Here is an 8476-nt window from a genome sequence, read left to right on the forward strand (position 1 = left end):
AGGGCCACACCTTGGCTCTGAGCTTCCTAGCAGGTGGCACAAAAGGAAATCCCAGCCACTTAGAAAACCCCAAAGTCTATGAATGAAGACAAACCAATCGCTCAGGAGAAGCATGACTTTGGTACTGAATGGGAATGAGTCGCTCTCTGGCTGAGTGAGGGGTCCCAGGGGAAGAAGACAGAGTGAAGTTGAGTGATGTTCTGTGTGACAGCTTCCCCACGAACCACCTCATGAAACGTCGTGCTCCATCCAGTCCGGGCTTTAATTGTGGCTCTGCACTTATTAGCTGAGGGACATGGGACACTTCGCTTCATCTGTCTGGATCTCAGTGTCCTCCCCTGTGACCAAGGGCCAGTGGCAGGGCCAGCCTCCCAGGTTGTGCTGCCAGAGCTTCGTGAGATAAGGCGCTAAGAATACTCAGCACAAGCAGGTGTGGAAAACAGTCTGGTAGTTCCTCAAAAAGGTAAACAGAATTTCCACATGACTCAGCAATTCCACTCGTAGGGGGGCACCCCAAAGAATCGCAAAGTTCACAGTAGCATTATTCACAATAATCGGAAATAACCCAAGGGTCCCCCAGCAGATGAACGTATAGACAAAATGTGCTGTATCTATACAAGGGGGTACTGTTCAGCCTTCATTAAAATGGAATAAAATTTTGACGTGTGACAACCTGGGTGAACCTTGGAGTCATCACGTCAAGTGAAATAAGCCCGACACAAAAGGACAAATAGTGTATGATTCCACGTCTATGAGGTCCCTAGAATCGGCAAACTGATTGAGACAGAGAGTAGAATAGAGTTTATCAGGGGTGGAGGGGGAGAGAGAAATGGAGACTTACATTGCGTGAGAAGAGTTTCTGTTTGAGATGATGAAAAATTCTGGAAGTGCATCGTGGTGATGATTGCACAACGTTGTGAATATACTTAATGCCCCTGAATTGTACACTTGCAAATGGTTAAAATGGTAAATTTAAAACAAGTTTTAAGTGAAAAAAATGTTATCTTATAAAAAAAAAAAAAAAGAACACTTAGCACAGAGCCTGGCACATAATATACCCTCATAACCTCTGTCTCCATTTCTTAGAGTTGAACCCGGAGCCAAGCCTCCTTGGCCGCTCTGGCCAGCTACCATTAGGGGGAGCACGAGCTCCTTGCAAACACCTCAAGAGGCCAAAAGGGAAGGGTCTAGAATCTGAGGCCCACCCAGCCAGAAAGGTGATGTTTTCAAGACGGATGGGCTGAAGTGGGGGATGGGGGGGACAGGAGCCTGACACCTGGGACAAGGCCACCTAGCTTGAAGTCCCATCGCCGCCACTGCCTTGCAAGGCCCCTCCCCTCTGTAGGTCTCAGTTTCTCTCAGTTACATCGGTAACCTCCCATTTTCCTAGTCCATAAAATTGGAGGTGGGATTCACAAGAGCACACCTATCAACTTTTAACGTGTGTGTGAGTCATCTGGGAATCTTTAAAAGGCAGATTCTGAATCACTGGATCTGGGGTGGGGCCCGGGAAGCTGCATTTCTAACAAGCTTGAGGGTGTGCCCAGGCTGCTGGCTCTTGAATTTATCTCTAAGACCTGTCAACTCTGATGAAAGTTCTTCTTTTTTTTTTTCTTAAGATTTTATTTTTAAGTAATCTCTACACCCAGCGTGGGGCTTGAACTCACAACCCCAAGACCCAGAGTTGCAAGCTCTTCTTCCAGCTGAGCCAGCCAGCAACCCTGACTGTTCATTTGAGTTGAGCAGGTAAGATTTGCCAGTGTTCCAAGCCCTTCTGCGGGAGTGGCTGTTTATGTGTTCATTCACTCCTTCCTTCCTTCCTTCCTTCCTTCCTTCCTTCCTTCCTTCCTTCCTTCCTTCTTTCCTTCCTTCTTTCCTTCTTTCCTTCCTTCTTTTTTTCCTTCCTTCCTTCCTTCCTTCCTTCCTTCCTTCCTTCCTTCCTTCCTTCCTTCCTTCAGCAAACACTTTCTGGGCCCAGTCCTGCACTTGAGGAACTCATGGATGGACACAAAAACCACAGATTACAGCCCCACGTGACCAGTGCTGGGGGAGAAAAAAACCCAGGGTGGGGGTTGTGGGAACACCAGAAGGGCTCCTGGCCAGACATGGGTGGGGGCGGGCAGTGAAGGGGCAAGAGAACTCCAGGCAAAGGGGATGGTGGGGAAGGGAAAGGGTGTTCCAGACAGAAGAAGTGGCATGTGCAAAGGCCCGGAGAAGAGAAAGCCAGGCTTACTGAGGTAACGTGTGCAGTGAGGGGCCGCACACAGACACACAAAGCAAACACACAAACACGCCAGCCAGTGCACACACCGTAAGGTGCAGATGTGTGTAAAAGGCAGCAACCTAAAAAAGATGAGAATTATTTTTTTTTAAGTAAGGTCTACACTCAACACGGGGCCTGGACCCCAAGATCAAGAGTTGACAGTCCGCCAGGCACCCTGAGATAAGAATTCTTATTCAGGGAACCTTCATGAGCTCCAAGTGGAGTGGGTTGTTGTGGGATGGTTTCCATGGCAACTCTCTGCTTTCCTCCCTAAAGACTCTGCAAGGATGCTTCCAAGGGCTCTTTTAACTCCATGGCCAAGGCTCCCTCAGCTGGAGAGGGAGAGGGAGTCTGTTCCGCCCCCCAGCCCCCACCCTGGCTCTGGGTCTTTAGGCCCTGGAGAACGTGACCCCAATGAGTGTCTGCTCACACACAGGGCCCACTCTTACCCCACCCTTTTCTGCTCCAGCCCCTGCCTGTTGCCCTTCACAACAGCTTTGGAAAGCAGTTCCGGTTACCCCTTTAAGGGCGGCTGAAGCTGAGAGAGAGGCAGGCATTTACTGAGGTTTGAATTCTTTCCACCTGGGTGGGGGTGGAGAGGGAGGGTGCAGCCTACCAAGGTCAAGGTCTTGGACACCCCTTGCCTGGCCTCCACCCCAAGGCATTCGCTCATCCTTCCCATCCACTCATACCTACTGAGCATCCGCTCCGTGCTTGGCCCCCTGCCAGACCCCAGGGATGCAGACCCAGGCCCACGAGCTCACAATTTAGTGGGAAGACTGACTTGGAATAAAAAAGTAAATGAACATCAAGGCCCTTTGAGTGTCATGGGCATGTGGGCCCTCCCCACTTCTGGCTCCGCTGGGGAAGACGGAGAAGGCTGGGAGTCCTGAGGGAGGAGATCCAAGAACCCAGGCCTGGGAGGGACCTAAAACCCCATTGCTGGGGCACCTGGGTGGCTCAGTAGGTTGAGCGTCCGCCTTCGGCTTAGGTCATGATCTCACCGTTTGTGAGTTTGAGCCCCACATCGAGCTCGCCATGGTCAGTGCAGACCCCACTTCGGATCCTCTGTCCCCCTCTGTCTCTGCTCCTTCCCCACTCGTGCTCTTTCTCCCTCAAAAGTAAACATTAAAAAATAATCAATAAAAGCCCATTGCTCTGGAGTAAATGCTTGTGTCCCCCTTACTCTCTCTTGGATCACTCACTCTGGGGAAGCCAGCTCCATACTCGAGCAGCTCTGTGGAGAAGCCTGCATGATACTAAACTGAGCCCTCCTGCCAGCAGCCTGCACAAACTTGAAGCTTTCACTAATTTTTTAAAATCTTATTCTGTCAATTACTGAAAGAAGGGTTGTGGAGTGAGTGAGCCATCACAGAAGCAAATCCTCCAGCCCCAGACTACAGCCTGGCTGAGACCTGATTGCATAGTCAGGTGAGACCCCCAAGCCAGAATCCCCAGCTAAGCTGCTCCCAAATTCCTGGCCCACAGGAACAGTGGAATCCTAAGTGGCTTTTGTTGTTTTAAGTCACAAAGTTTTGGGATAATTTGTTACACAGCAACAACACAGAAAGCTAATAGATAGGGATTGACCAGATACACAGAGAGAAATGAAGATATTACAAAATAATGGAAGCCAGATTTCTCACCATAGGAAAAAGGAATTTCAAATACAGAAAGGGAGAAAATTGGAGTGAGCCTTGAGCTGTTGGATAGAAATTAGACCTCTTGGTTGTCCATATCTATACATAGATGTTGAATAGATATACAGGTGAATGTGTGTGTGTGTAGGGATGTGTATATACACATGTATAAACACACATATTCTCCCAACTCTGTCCACTCAGAGGACCTCAGAACAGTGACACTCCAAAAGTGGTGGGCACACTTAGTGGGTTTTTAAATATCCCACTAAAAAGAATCAAGATTCCTTAAGAAAATGACTGATTTCAGGGCAGAGAAAATACAAAATGAAACTGAAACATCATACTGTACCCAAAAATAAGCAAGTGCGCAAAGAATGAGGGAATGGACCAAAAGGAGCACCCCCCTGGCCACATCTGAAAATATCTGAGCATCAAAATATTGACAGTAATAAACCGATATTGGTCATATTGATAGAACCTGCTGAATAAACCAGGAATCCATGAGTCTCCACTGATAGCAATAAATAAATGGAAGTTTGATAAAGAGTTTCAAGGTAACTCCCCCCCAAAATGCCCATGAATAAAAATGGGAAAAGAGTAATTTTACAGTGGGGAAGCCTAACAGACACCATCTTTTTAAAAAAAAAATTTGTAATGCTTTTATTTATTTTTGAGAGAGAGAGAGAGAGAGACAGAGTACTAGTGAGGGATGGGCAGAGAGAGAGAAAGACACAGAATCCGAAGCAGGCTCCAGGCTCCAAGCTGTCAGCACAGAGCCCGATGTGGGGCTCGAACTCACAAACTATGAGATCATGACCTGAGCCAAAGTCAGACGCTCAGCCGACTGAGCCACCCAGGTGCCCCCTAGCAGACACCATCTTAATCAAGCTATCAGAAATGAGACAAACAAGAATCCTGAGCCACCTGATAGGATGCAGTAAAAGGAATGAAGTATCACCCCATAATGTTCCTGTAGGTATTTGAAGTTTTTACTAATTTTTTATCTGCCTGTGCTATCAAATACTGAAACAGGGGTTGTGGATTTGTCCGCTTCTCCTTTCAGTTTTCTTGAATTTTGCTTTATATATTTTGAGGCTACCTTATTAGTTGCATACAAGTTTAGAATTTTTGTATCTGCTTGATAAATTAGACCTTTTTTTCCCCATTGTGAATAGCTCTTTTAATCTTTAGCATTGCTTTTTTTCACTGTAAACTCTACTTTTGCTGATATTAAGGTAACTACACCAGTTTACTTTTGGTATTTTATGTTATAACTTTCCATCCTTCTACACTCTTCATTTCTATATTCTTATATTGGACATGTCTATTTTATAAGCATCATATGATTGAATTTTATTCACTTTTTATCCAATGTATTCATGCTCATCTTTCAACTGAAGTATTTAATCTGCTTACATTTAATATAATTGCTGACATATTTGGCTTTTGGTTTCCCATCTTCCGGTTTGTTTTCTGTTTGTTACTTTTCCCTTTTTCTTGCTCTCTCCTGCCAACCTGAAACTATATACTCAGCAAAAAAAAAATACCCTTTGAAAATGAAAGTGAGACAGAGGTAGTCCAGGCAAATAACAACTGTAATAATTCGTCGCCAGCTCACCCCCTAATTCCTAAAAGGAATTAGGAAAAGATGGTTTTCAGGCGGGAGAAAATGGATCCCAGATGAAAACTTGGAGATGCAGGAAGAAATGAAGGCCAAAGGAGAGAGAAAATATGTGGTTAATCTAAACAAATATTGTCTGTATAAAACAATAATAATATCCTCTTGTGGAGTTTGAATATTTAAAGAATTAAAATACCAGATGGCACCAGATGACGGTAGCATATAAGTCAGGAGGGGGTAAATGGAGTTTTAAGTGGCCTAAGTTTCCTGCATTTTCCCGCAAGTGGTAAGAATACTAATTTGTACTAGACTTTAATAAGTCAAAGATACGTATTGTCCTCTCTAGGGTAAGCACTAAGAGAATGGAAAGCTAATAAAGAGATAACACGTATTAATAAAAAAAACCCACACCAAATCCATCCAGAGTTAGGTGAGAAAGGAGAGAAAAATCTGTTTTTAACTGAAAAATAAAGTAACATACACAGGAAAATCCAGAGGTCATAAAAATGTTCTTAAATTGGGTGGGGGCACATAGTGTCACTTCAACCTGATTCACGTGCTTTACATATATTAGGTAAATATTTTTTTTGTCTCTACGGTTAATACAAATAAATTTGAAAAACAAAGCAACTGTCAGAACACGAGGCACGTATGATACGATCTCATTTGTACATGTATACATAGAAAACAGAAAGGAAACAGGAAGCAGGTAGGATGAACAGAAATCTATACGTGTATTTTTCCTGTAGAGGAAAATCTCGAAGCTTGTTGGCCAAAATGCAATCAGCGAGGGTCTGTAGGGGCGGGAGCTTGAACGCTGCCTTATATACAATGTATGGAATTTGCACATATTTTTTTTCAGTAAGCATATATTACTTAAATAATTACAAACAGTCTGAAAATATATTTCCATTCTGAAAGATAAGTTTAAAAAATGTAATGAGACTAGGACCCGCCGTGCCTTGCAGCCTGGAAAGGCCAGTTACAATGCTGGTTTCCGTCCCTGGCCCGGCGGTTAGTACCTGGAGTTGAGTGACCGGCCTTCTGTCGTGACCCGTCTCACCCACACGGTGGCGCTGCGGGGCAGGCTCAGCGGCTCCCGGCAGGGGCGGGGGTGGTGATGGGAGGGAGTGGGGTGATGCCGCGGTGGGGAGGGGGCGGCGCATCTTCATGAACAGATTTATTTCTTCAGCATCCCGCCGACAGCCTTACCAGGTGGCATCCGGAGCGCACGCAACAAGTCAGTCGCCCCCGTAGGTGGCTCAGGAGCATTCCAGCGCCAGCTGCCAGGCCATTATCCACGCCGCGGTGCCGCCCAAGCCACCTCGCCGCGCGTGTTAAATGCCCTCGCGTATCCCAGTGACAAGACTGGGTTCCCAGAGCACGCCTGTGGGGCCCTCACAGGGCTTGTTAAATCGTCGTTGGGGCCTATCTCCAGAGGTAGTGAGTTCTAGGCCCCTGGAGGTGTGCAAGCCATACTGACCCATCTCCCCTGTCAAGGGAGCTAGGAGAGGGTGGAGGGGATCTTGCCTTGGATGAGACGACCCTGGGTCTCTCTGAGCTCAGATTGGGTGTCTCAGATCTCTGTCTCTGAATTCTCCCATGTGTAAATCTGAGCATGTCACCGCCTGTTTAAGACACTCCATGGCTCCCCATTGCCCTCAGGAGAAAGTCCCAGCTCCTAAGCCTGACTCCTGAGGTTCTTTACCACCACCATATCCCTCAAACCCCCACCATCTGGAGGTGCCCCGTGCTCCACTACCCTCAATCTTTTCATTCCCTCCTCCCTGGCATGCTCTCTCACCTCTGAGCCTTCGGCGTGCTGTTCCCCTTCACTCAAATACTTTTCCACCCCCATTTCGTCTTGTCTAACTCTGACTCATCATCCTCTGGACCCCCTCCTAGAAGCCCCTCAGATCCCAAATGGCCCCCCAGGCTTCTCTCTCCAAACACTACACTTGACTCTAATTATATACATCTATTGTTTGCCTCCCCTAGTGGATGGTGAGCCCCTTGAGGGCAGAAGGCTGTCAACCTCGGTCATCATTGCTCTCCCAAGGTCAGGACGGCATCTGCGAGGTGCTCCATGAATCACTGCTCCTTGAATGTTCGTGAGCACGCATGGAATGGTGGGCGCCCCTTCCTTTGGAGGTGCCTGAGAGTGTGGCAAAGGCACTCTGTGGGCTGTGGATGGGACGGAGATGGGAGGGACGGGCACGGTGACAACAGCCCATTTAGGGGAACCACTGGGCTTCGGGCTCCTGCTGCCTGGCAAGACAGACCGCAATGGCCGGAGGCTGCCAGCGCCCCTCCCCAGCCCGCAGCTGGTAGCTGGCCACAGGCTGGCCTCGAGCTGCACCAGAGAAGGAGGTGGGTGAGTGGCTCAGCTCCACCCAGCTCTCCCACCATCCCCCCTGCACATGCGGTCCCCCCCAGACCCCGAGGTCCGGCCCACGTGCCACACTGATGTCGGAATCCCCCCTGACCGCCCTCAGCGCCCTAAACTCATCTGAATTCATCATCCTTCTCCAGATCGCTTCTCCTGCTGCTTCCTCACTCCCCCAGCCGCGTCCCCACCACTCACCCATCCCGAAAGCCTGGTCTCTAATCAAGGACCCCACCAGCTGCTTTGCTGATCTCTCCAGGGTCCTGCGAGGACAGCACTCCCTCCCCATCTGGCCCTCACCCCTCCCACACTCGCGTTACAGCCAGACTTTCTTACTTTAGTTCCCCAAATAAGCTGACTACTCTCTCCCCTTGACCTTGTGCTGACTCCTCAGCCTGGACATCCGCTTTCTCCCTGGCAAACGTGTCTGTGTCACTCAAGTTCCTGCCGAGGCACCCCTTCCTCCAGGAAGCCCTCCCAGATCCAGTTCCCTTCCTTAGGGCTCCCACGGCTACCTGGGCTTTCCTGTCTCTGCCCGGGGCCGCACTGTGTCGCCAAACCTG

This window comes from Panthera pardus, unplaced genomic scaffold, assembly GCF_024362965.1.
Source record: "Panthera pardus isolate Hobbes unplaced genomic scaffold, ASM2436296v1 HiC_scaffold_20, whole genome shotgun sequence".
Classification (NCBI taxonomy): Eukaryota; Metazoa; Chordata; class Mammalia; order Carnivora; family Felidae; genus Panthera; species Panthera pardus.